This window comes from Papio anubis, chromosome 11, assembly GCF_008728515.1.
Source record: "Papio anubis isolate 15944 chromosome 11, Panubis1.0, whole genome shotgun sequence".
Lineage (NCBI taxonomy): Eukaryota > Metazoa > Chordata > Mammalia > Primates > Cercopithecidae > Papio > Papio anubis.
Genome location: NC_044986.1, coordinates 116,532,138 through 116,544,219, shown reverse-complemented (window position 1 = coordinate 116,544,219; position 12,082 = coordinate 116,532,138). Strand labels below are relative to the sequence as shown.

General features: G+C 37.1%; 1 long non-coding RNA gene across 1 annotated transcript in view; it reads right to left on the bottom strand.

The window, feature by feature from the left end:
- LOC110744075 overlaps window positions 1–12,082 on the bottom strand; it is a 170,060-nt gene that overhangs the window by 76,328 nt on the left and 81,650 nt on the right. The window contains exon 2 of the long non-coding RNA XR_002524176.2: window positions 2,798–2,938. This is a non-coding gene — a long non-coding RNA (uncharacterized LOC110744075). The remainder of the gene's footprint in view (window positions 1–2,797; window positions 2,939–12,082) is intronic.

Below are 12,082 nucleotides of genomic sequence, written 5' to 3'. Positions count from 1 at the left end.
CACATATACACCATGGAATACTATGCAGCCATAAAGGATGAGTTTGTGTCCTTTGTAGGGACATGGATGCAGCTGGAATCCATCATTCTTAGCAAACCATCACAAGAACAGAAAAACCAAACACCGCATGTTCTCACCATAGGTGGGAACTGAACAATGAGATCACTTGGACTCCTCGAAGGGGAACATCACACACCGGGCCTATCATGGGGAGGGGGGAGGGGGAGGGATTGTACTGGGAGTTATACCTGATGTAAATGACGAGTTGATGGGTGCAGCACACCAACAAGGCACAAGTATACATATAACAAACCTGCACGCTATGCACATGTACCCTACAACTTACAGTATAATAATAATAAATTAATTAAAAAAAAAAAAAAAAAAAAAAAAAAAAAAAAGAAACATGCACCTATACTCTCTGAATCCAAAATAAAATAAAATTGAAAAAAAAGATAAAACAGGATGAATTTGTTAAATTAAAAAAACTAGTTCATAAATTAATAATTTAAATTAGTAATGAGCTTTTAATTACTATTATTCACTTTCTCTATTTTTACCTTATGTCTAAGTATAATGCTTTATTGATTCTTTCTCCAAATATTTATTTAATGGTTATTTTACACCAGTTACTTTCTAGACACTAGGTAAAAATAAAAGAATAAATAAGGCCAGGTAAAATCTCTGGCTTCATGGAGCTTACGTTCTTGATTTTGAAAGATACAAGTGGATAAAAAGAATGATTTTACTTGTTCAAACATGATGTTTTAGCAAGAGCAAAGTAAATAACAAAAAAAAAAAAAAAAAAAGAAGAAGGAAAGAAACACGTTTTAAGGGTAAACAATGTCATCTGCCTTTTGGGTAGGACCCATGCAAACATGACCAGAGGTCACTCCCACTATGCTTATTGCTTACTTTAAAAAAAGAAAAACAATAACAACAAACAAAACCTGGCTCATTTTACCTGCTGAATCTGTGGTTTTCAAGCAGTTCTTACCAGCAACATCAACATCATCTGGAAACTTGGTAGAAATGCAAATTCTAGGGCCCCACCACAGACCTGCTGATTTCGAAACACTGGTGTTGGGACTCAGCAATCTGTGTTTACAAGAACCCTTCAGGTGATTTGGATGAAGTAGTAAGGGGCACAGTCCGGGGAGTGAGGCAAGGTGGAGAATGTCAGCTTACCAAAATGAAAATCAGCTGGTGTGACTGATGCTCGCAATTACTATTTCTATATAGAGACACAGTTTGCAAAGTCATACAATTTTATACTAGTCAACTTTTACAACAGTTGCTATACGATTGTATTAGTCTGTTCTCATACTGCTATAAAGACATACTGGAGACTTGGTAATTTATAAAGCAAAGAGATTAGTTGACTCGCGGTTCCATATGGCTGGGGAGACCTCAGGAAACTTACAGTCGTGGTGGAGGGTGAGAGAGAAGCAAAGGCACATCTTAATGGCAGCAGGTGAGACAGAGTGTGAGCGAGCACAGGAAAAACTACCATTTATTATATAAAACCATCAGATCTCATGAGGACTCACTCACTATTATGAGAACAGCATGGGGAAAACCGCCCCCATAATCCAATCACTTCCCACCTGGTTCCTCCCTTAACACCTGGGGATTACAATTCAAGATGAGATCTGGGTGGGGACTTAAGGTTAAACCATAGCAGTTATGAAATATGTTTATTTTAAAGATGGAAAAACTGAGAACTTTACATGTTAATTAAGTGAGAGAGTAAGGAAGGAACACAGGTATCCGGGCTGACTCTCATATTATTCTTTTCATTAAAACACAAACTGTGGAAGGTTATTACCTATATGATCAAGCCCTCTAATGAGGTTTCCTTGCAAATCTCTAAGCTAACTGCAGTGGATTGAACATTTGTGTTCTCCCAAATTGATATGTTAAAATTCTAATACCCAAGGTGATGGTATTAAGAGGTGGGGCCTTTAAGATATCATTAAACCAGGAGGGTAGAATTCCCATGAATGGGATTAGTGCCCTTATGGAAAGAAACCCAAGAGCTCTTACACCCTCTTTCTACCATGTGAGGATACAAGAAGACAGCCATCTGCAACCCAGAAGAAGGCCCTCATCACAGCCTGACCGTGTGGGCAGCCTGATCTCAGACTTGCAGCCTCCAGAGCTGTGAGAAATAAATTTCTGTTGTTTAGAAGTTACCCCGTTTATAGCACTTTGTTATATCAGCCAGAACTAAGATACTAACTACACTCTAAGCCCAAATATGATTTTCTTTGTTTCTTTTTGTTGTTGTTTCTCTTTGAAGAACACTGAGATTCAAAGAAAAAAAAAAAAAGGAATTGAAAGTGAATCTAAAATTTAATTCAAAATAGAAAAGTAATATGCAAAACGTTTCCCAAAATCGCTGCGTCATGTTATAGTTGGCATCACTCTTTCCTTAAGATAATTGTAACATATAAGGAAAAAGTACATGGCATCCCCAGGAGGCTTATCTAGTAGATCGGGGCTCTTATTGGTACAACCCATGGAACACGGCATAAGCTTCATGGTGTTTTATGATCCAGGCTCAAAAGTCACATGAGGCCACTTCTGTCCCATTCCGTGGGACACTTGTGGCATACTCTATTGGTCAAAGCAGTCCAAGCCTGCCTTGATTTAAAGGGAAAGAAAACTGTCTTTATGTCTTGATGGCAGGAGTACCAAAGCTTGTGTAGTGATGTCTTCACTGACCTCAAGCTTCCATAGTCCAATTTTTGAGCACAAATTATTTCCATTTCTCCCTTTTGCAAAACATACTCACTCTCCAAGAAGATCCTCAAAGGTCTTATTCCATTCCAAGCTCAGGCCCAAGGTCCAGGATATTTTAATCTGCATCAGATCCAGGTGGGGCTCAGCCCTTCTGGTTCAATGGCTCAGGTATGTCTTCTCTTGGCTTAAAGGCCTATTAACCAAAAAGACAAGTTATTTGCTTTCCATATACCCAACACAAAATGGAGGGCAGGGCATGCTTTTATATGACAGCAATATCCAATTCAATTCAAAGAGAGGAAACAGGCCATACATGGCAGTCCCTGGCCTGTAGCAATATTAAACCTAGCAGGACACTAGTCAATTATCTCCGTTTAGGGCCCCATATTGCACCCAGGGTAGAACCCTGTGACTGCAGGGTCTGTGTTCTAATCCTTTGTTTCACCCTCTGAGACATGCTTTCTTTCTCATAATAACCCATGTTCCCAGCTGCAGTTTTTTCAGCCTGCTTCCTGCTCATAAAAACTTAGAGGTCCCGATATTCATTTCAGTTGGGCTTTTCTCTGTCCCTTTTAATCTAACCTGGTACAATTGCTAAAACTTTATAGATTTCTTATGCAACAATAATCCACTCCACTAGAAAAAGCCACACCCACACATTTATTTTGGGTATGTCCTTCTCTACCTTCACTATTTCTGATGTGTTTTTAGCACAGTATCCTTCAGATTTTTAGAATCTCTGTTGTTTACCAGAGAGGGCCTGCCAGACACAGCTGTCATACATTTACAAGGCCTCTGGCTTCTGGAAAGTATCTTCGTGGAACGGCCTTGGATCTTTGTAAAATCTGAATAAAGGCTTGGATAGTCATAGCCGTGGATTAATTTTAACCTTTGCCCCAGGCTGTTTCCAGGCTTTAAGTTCAGTTTGCTAACTGGAAAGACTGCCGTGGGCACTTTAAAATGTCCTGCAAATTCTACTGGAAAACTACAAAATGTGTTATTTTCTTCAACGCTCTCCATTGGCACTCGTCATTGACAATGAGCAGAAGCTAGATAGCATTTTCAATATTCTGCCTGGAAGTCCCCTTAACTAGACTCCAAGTCTATTCAGTACATTCAGTATTTTCCACATTACCAGAGGTGACAGTTTTAATGTCTCGCTCAAAATTTCAGAGAAAGTAAATTTGCCCTGGAACTACAATGAAGATTACTGTGAGACCATCACCCCAGTGTCTGAGCCCCTCAGTGAACTCCAGCACTTGTTTTCTTGGCTATTCAATCAGGTGTCACTGTCAGGCATCCTTAAAGATGGAAATTAGATAGTAGAGATTTAAGTAATCACTGCATTTCTAATTGGACTGAAGATGGTTTTTAACTTTTGCTGGAATCCAGAATCATAACATATATTGGCCCTTTCGTTGGTTATCTGGTTAAGAAGGTATATCTCAGAATGGCTGTGGAATCTATCCTGCATGTGTGTATCTTTGCACAAGCTGATTGTGGAACAGACCATGGCTCTTTGCCTTTGCTTTCCAGTTTAGTTTCTTTGTTTTCTTTTTTTTCTTTTCTTTTCTTTTCTTTTCTTTTTTTTTTGAAACAGAGTCTTGTTGTGTCATCCAGGCTGGAGTGTTGGCCAGGCTGGTCTCGAACTCCTGAGTTCAAGTGATCTGTCTGCCTCAGCAGTGACGCCATCACTGCAACCTGTGCCTCCCAGGTTCAAGAGATTCTCATGCCTCAGCCTCCCAGGTAGCTGGGATTACAGGCACACGCCACCATACCAGGCTAATTTTTCTATTTTTAGTAGAGACAGGGTTTCACCATGTTGGCCAGGCTGTTCTCAAAATCCTGAACTCAAGTGATCCATCTGCCTCTGCCTTCCAAAGTGCTGGGCATGAACCACCTCACCCAGCTCAGTTTAGTTTAAATGATAACTTAATTTTTTTCTTTGCCTTGCGGTTTAGTTACAATTATAACTACTATAGATTTAACCAACTTTTAATCTTTTTAAGCCATGCTGGAGTCTTATAAAAATACTTTTTGAAAAATTGCTTCTGGCCAGGCGCGGTGGCTCAAGCCTGTAATCCCAGCACTTTGGGAGGCCGAGATGGGCGGATCACGAGGTCAGGAGATCGAGACCATCCTGGTTAATATGGTGAAACCCCGTCTCTACTAAAAAGTAAAAAAAAAAAAAAACTAGCCGGGCAAGGTGGCGGGCGCCTGTAGTCCCAGCTACTTGGGAGGCTGAGGCAGGAGAATGGCGTGAACCCGGGAGGCAGAGCTTGTAGTGAGCTGAGATCTGGCCACTGCACTCCAGCCTGGGCGATAGAGCGAAACTCCGTCTCAAAAAAAAAAAAAAAAAAAAAGAATTGTCTAGAAAGAAAATCCAAAAGACTATATGTAAAACACAGAAGATGTAATAAGGGTTAAAAAAAAAAAAAAAAAAGAAAAATTGCTTCTGTATTTTAACTAACACAAACACTGTCACAATATTCTTATAATCAGTCTCATGTCACCTGCCTCAGGTTGTTGGCCTCATTTTTAATGCTACTTTTAAACAAAAGGTATTTGATTTCTGTTCCTCTTGGTTACCCTTTGCATAATCCCTAATTTAAAACTGCCAGTTCCTTATGTTCATCACTTAAAAAGAAACACATTATCAGGTAAGAAACTCACACACTATAAAAGTGCAGAAACACTTTTTGCTTCATTCTTACTACAGTGGCATGTATATCTGATTAGTCTCCAGTACTGGTTTTTATAAAGCTCCATGAGAAATGGCACATTTAAAAAAAATTATCCAAGATATTAAACAATATGGATAACAAATTTCTTACTGTCCAAATGTAAGTGTGAACCTACTTTACCTGAAAGATGACAGACTATACTTTAGCAGGTTAGTAGGTGGCCATACAGTAGTAGCATGAATGGGGAGTCATTTTTAGAACACTCATTTTTGCACATAAACATGGTGCGGGCCTAGGACAAAATGCATACTTTGTAGGAAAATTAAGCATTGGAAAGCACAAATCTTTGTAGCAGCCTGTTAACCTGTTTGCCTGACTTCATTCTTAAACCTCACCAACCCACTGATGTTGGTGTGAACCTTGTTATGCAAATCAGATCATGCCATTCTCCTGGTAAAAATATGCTAACCCCCTCACTTTACTCAGGAGAAAGTCTTTAACTGCTTATTAGTACTCTTGAGATCTGTATCATTCACTGCCCATGCCCCTCTACTGACACTTCTATTTTTAACTACCCTGCCTTTTACTCCCTACCACTTGTAGCCCTGCCCATGAAAGCAAAAGTGACCTATTTTCAGTATTGTTCAAACAGTTGCATGTCTCCCTTTGGGACTTTGCGTATGCTATTCTTTCTGCCTGGAACCTTCCTCCAACCTACCCTACTTTCAATCACGTTCATGCAATCAGGAGGATTGCTTGAGCCCTGGAGGTGGAGGCTTCGGTGAGCTATGATTGCACCACTGCACTCCAGTCTGAGAGAGACAGTGAGATCCCGTCTTAAAAAAAAAAAAAAAAGTGTCATTACCTCACATCATATTTAAAAATTAACTCAAAACTGGTCAAAGATCTAAATGTAAATTTTCATGACCTTGGCGTAGGCAATGATTTTTTAGCAATGAACATCAAAAGCACAAAAAGCAATGAAAGAAAAATATTCAGGCATGACTTCATCAAAGTTTAAACTTTTTATCCTTCAAAAGACACAATCAGTAAAGTAAAAGGCCACACAGAATGGAAGAAATGTACAAATCCTTTATTAGATAAGGGACTAGAGTCCAGAACATATTGAGAACTTCCACAACTCAAAGATAAAATGAAAATATAATTTAAAAATAAAAATTTAAAGACGACCAAAGGACCTGAGTAGACATATCTCCAAAGACGATATACAAGTAGCTAATACACAAAAGAAAAGATGATTACCACTATGAGTTATTAGGAAATACACATCAAAACAGCATAACTGAAATTTAAAACCTATTGAGAAACAGATCCCTAGATACCCATCTTCCCAGCCCCTGCGAACCACCATTATTTTCTCTGCTTCTATGAATTTGACAATTTTAAATACTTCATATAAGCAAAGCATGCAATGTCCTTCTGTGATGGGTTTATTTATTCAGGATAATGTTCTCCAGGTTGATCCATGTTGTAACCAATGGCAGTGTGTTCTTCTTTTCAAAGCCTGAATACTATTCCATTACATGTCTGTATATATCACATTTTGTTTATTCATCTGTTAATGATATTTGGGTTGTTTCCATATCTTGGCTATTGTGAACAATGCTGCAATGAACACAGAAGTACACACATCTCTTCAAGATCCTAATGTTCATTCTTTGAATATATACCCAGAGGTGGAATTCCCGGATCATACAGTAGTTCTGTTTTTAATTTTGAGGAACTTTCAGACTGTTTCCCATAATGGCTGAAACATTTTACATGCTTACCCACAGTGTACAACAAGAGTTCCAATTTCTTGCTAATGCTTGTTATCTTTTGGTTTTTATTTTTTTTTATTTTTGATAGCAGTCATCCTAACAGCTGTGAGGTAATATCTCATTTTTCATTCTTGTTTTAATTTACATTTCCATCATTATCAGTAATGTTGAGCACTTTTCCATATGCCTGTTGGTCATTCGTGTGTCTTCCTTGGAGAAATGTCTATTCAGGCCCTTTGCTGTTTTGTAATCAAATTAGTTTTGTTTTCTTTTTTTTTTCTAATGAGTTTTAGGAGTTTCTTAAAAGAGTCAATTTAATGTTATGTGAATTATACTTCAATTGTTAAAAATGACTTCATAATCTTTTTTTTTTTTCTTATAAACAGGAGGTGGTAAGTGGGATTTAGAGGCTGTTTGGTCTCATGTAGAATAAATTTTAAAAATTAAGTTCAGTAATAATGCTTTCAGCTTTCTCTACTAAATTTACTTGACCCTTCTTTATTAAAAATTAAGTACTAAACGTGCTTAGGGCCATAAGAAAAGATAAATAGGAAGTGCCCTGAATAAAGGCACTCAGCTGAAGTGGCAACTGGGAGCTCAAACCCAAGCCATTGCCCATTTCCAAGCCCCACATGCTTGGATTTGCCAAAAGTAAGAGGTGCTGCTTTATAATTTGCACAAAGGTGCTATGTGATCTAGCATTAAAATTGACATAAATCATGCAGGAGAAAGACAGAAAGAGATAGATGCTCTTCTGATATCATTTTAATTTTCATTTTTAATGCAAAGAGAACTATTATGTCACACTTAATGGCAAATAAGAGCAGGAGACTCTCTAAATAATAATATGTATTCAGGAGTGGGCATTTCGATGGTAATAAATATGCCATAGTAAACTATGTGCATAGTGAGGGAGTTAAAGGAAGAAAAAGGCTTTTAACAAAAAAACAAGAAGGGTTACATAACTGCTTTAAATCAATTATCCTTGGCTACAAATGCCAAGAACAAGGGTGGCATCAGTCCAAAGCTGGACAGGCAGTTCCTGGGCAGATGTCCTCATAGAATTATGCGTGTGTGTGTGTGTGTGTATAAACACATTACTGTTAACTTTAGTTAGACAAATTTGTTTGTAAAATAAGCTAAGTTTTATCAAATTTTGCCTGATCATTTACACAAGTGCAGAAAGAATAGTGATTTGACTACGTAGGAGTCTCAGGTTTAACAACCTCTTGAGGCAAAAAAGCCAAACCAAGGCAGGCTTTAAACTTTGCCACTAGTGCCTATGAGCAATTTAAATATGGCATTCCCATTAAAATGTAAGTGACACAAGAATGTTTTCAATTTTATCTTATTATAAAAAAGCAGACTCTTATGAAACTTATTCAAAAACTGTATTGTCAAAAATATAACGATACAGTTTCCAAATTTCGAAGGGATTAACTTAGGAGAAAAAATAAATGTTTTTATATTTGTTTACAAAAGCATACTTTCCCACATTCTTGTAAACACTAAATAGTTACTTTATTTTTGTTTAATTTTACTTAATTTAAGTCCTGGGATACATGTGCAGAATGTGCAGGTTTGTTATATAGGTATACACGTGCCATGGTGGTTTGCTGCACCTATCAACCTGTCATCTACGTTTTAAGCCCCACATGCATTAGGTATTTGTCCTAGTGCTCTCCCTTCCCTTCCCCCCACCTGCCACCCCCTGACAGGCCCCAGTGTGTGACGTTCCCCTCCCTGTGTCCACGTGTTCTCATTGTTCAACTCCCACTTATGAGTGAGAGCATGTGGTGTTTGGTTTTCTGTTCCTGTGTTACTTTGCTGAGGATGATGGTTTCGTTTCATCCAGGTCCCTGCAAAAGACATGAATTCATTCTTTTTAATGGCTTTATAGTATTCTATGGTGTATATATGCCACATTTTCTCTATCTAGTCTATCACTGATGGGCATTTGAGTTGGTTCCAAATCTTTTCTATTGTGAATAGTGCTGCAATAAACAGATGTGTGCATGTCTTTATAGTAGAATGATTTATAATCCTTTGGGTATAGTCAGTAATGGCATTGGTGCGTCAAATGGTATTTCTGGTTCTATAGCCTTGAGGAATCACAACACTGTCTTCCACAATGGTTGAACTAATTTACACTGCCATCAACAGTGTAAAAGCATTCCTATTTCTGCACATTCTCTCCAGCATCTGTGTTTCCTGCTTTTTAATGACCACCATTCTAATTGGAGTGAGATGGTATCTCATTGTGGTTTTGATCTCCATTTCTCTAATGACCAATGGAACAGAACAGAGACCTCAGAAATAACACCACACATCTACAACCATCTGATCTTCAACAAATCTGACAAAAATAAGCAATGGGGAAAGGATTCCCTATTTAATAAATGGTGCTAGGAAAACTGGCTCGCCATATGCTGAAAACAGAAACTGGACTCCTTCCTTACACCTTATACAAAAATTAACTCAAGATGGATTAAAGACTTAAACGTAAAACCTAAAACCATAAAAACACTAGAAGAAAACCTAGGCAGTACCATTCAGGACATAGGCGTTGGCAAAGACTTCATGACTAAACCACCAAAAGCAATAGCAACAAAAACCAAAATTGACAAATGGGATCTAATTAAACTAAAGAGCTTCTGCACAGCAAAAGAAACTATCATCACAGTGAACAAGCAACCTACAGAATGGGAGAAAATTTTTTCAATCTATCCATGTGACAAAGGTGTAATATCCGGAGTCTACAAGGAACTTAAACAATTTTACAAGAAACAAAATAACTAATCAAAAAGTGGGTGAAGGATATGAACAGACACTTCTTAAAAGAAGACATTTATGTGGCCAACAAACATATAAAAAAAGCTAATCATCACTGGTCATTACAGAAATATGAGATTGTTTAAGAGAAACTTTTCTTAAATCTGAAAAACAAAAGCTTTAAGAATCAACAATATTTCAAATTAAAACCATACAAACAATATTTTCATTAGTTATTCAATCTCACGTATTACACTTTTGTTCTGCTTGATCTTGTTAATAGTTTCACAAATTCATCAGTAACTTCATTAGAGTTCTGGAAAATTTTTATTTAGTTCATTGATCTTAAAGTTATTAAAACCCTGTGTTCAAGAGTGCTTGTTAGACTTTTTCTCATGAATCTGATTACAGGTTTCTTTAGTAAGAAATCAAAAATGTTGATGACAAAGTCTTATTAGTACAGTAGCCATAGTTAAAATTCTGATGGATATTCATTATGATTAGCAATTGACAAGGAAATTTGGTTATTTCAGTGGCATACAATATTTTCATATGACAACCAAAATTATGACTGTTATTAGATTTCTTTGAACTTATATAATTTTTAAAATACTTAGTATACCCATGAATGTAACTGAAAGATCTAGAATCACTTGTCATTTGACAATACTTCCCATACAATTTAACACATTAAACAAGCCTAATTATTTCATATCTCTATAAAATGAGAGATACCTCCTTTGAAGCTCTCTGGACCCAACTAGAAAGTATCAAAGTTAATGCTGGTCAAAAAGACTTAATCTAGAACTTTAGCACTAGAGAAGTCTGCCATAGATGTCAACAGTTTAAAACAACTCATTGAAACAGTATCACATGTCATTATGAAATACTGTCATCACTTAATCAGAGTGACAATCAAAATACTTCAAAAGCAATAAGAAAGTTACACAGAACATTTTTGAAACTCATTTTTCCTACGTAATCAATAAAAACCAATAAATACAATTTGAAACACATGAAAATATATTGCTAAAACAGAACGTATTTTTTCTTAAGCCAGTTACATAAAAGCTAAAGAAAAGCCCCTGCAGTTGATTGCTTCTTCTTACGAAAAACCCATTGAGATAACTGGGAAGTTAAACCTGATGAAAATCTGCTTGAACTTAATCAGACATAGAAAGAGTGTGTGTCCAAGGTTATGAGTATACACCACATAAAAGAGGAACGTGAACAAGAAAACTAGTATCTTGTGAAGGGGAATACATGGCTCTTAGGAAAAGTACAGAAAGTTTTATGATTACATGGAACAATTCAGACATGTCAAGAAAAGCAAAGAGTACAGAACCAAGTGTATTGGAGAAAAAAAAATATTATCTACACTGTAAAGTTGCAGTTTAGAAGATGTTTGGAAATTTAAAGAAACAGATTCCAAAATTAAATCAAAACTTCTTGCAAATTTTACTAAGATCAGATCAATACTTCAAGGAAATCTTCTTGTTCTAAGCCAAGGGGACAGCATATTAGTTTTGTGTCAGTATATTTTTAATATCAAAGCTCAATGTTTAGAAAAACTTATAATTCCCTTCTATATAGCCAACTTGATCACACACAAAATTTCTTTCACAAATTCATTTTTCATAAACCTTTCATGACTTACTTATATTTTCCATGACTTAACTTAGACCTTTAGTTTTGTCCTATACTCCTTTTTTTTCAGACAGAGTCTTGCACTACCGCCAGGCTGGAGTGCAGTGGCGCAGTCTCGGCTCACTGCAATCAATCACTGCCTCCCAGGTTCAAGCGCTTCTCCTGTCTCAGCCTCCTGAGTAGCTGGGATTACAGGCATGTGCCACCACCCTCAGCTACTTTTTGTATTTTTAGTAGAGACGGGGTTTCACCATGTTGGCCAGGCTGGTCTCAAACTCCTGACCTCATGATCCACCCACCTTGGCCTCCCAAAGTGCTGGGATTACAGACGTGAGCCACCATGCCCTGCCTATACTTCCTTTTTCTTAAATAACCAGTCATTTTACGTGAGGACAAAATATCTAGCAAATAAGATTATTTCTCATACAAATGTAGTCTCTTTATTTTGTTATA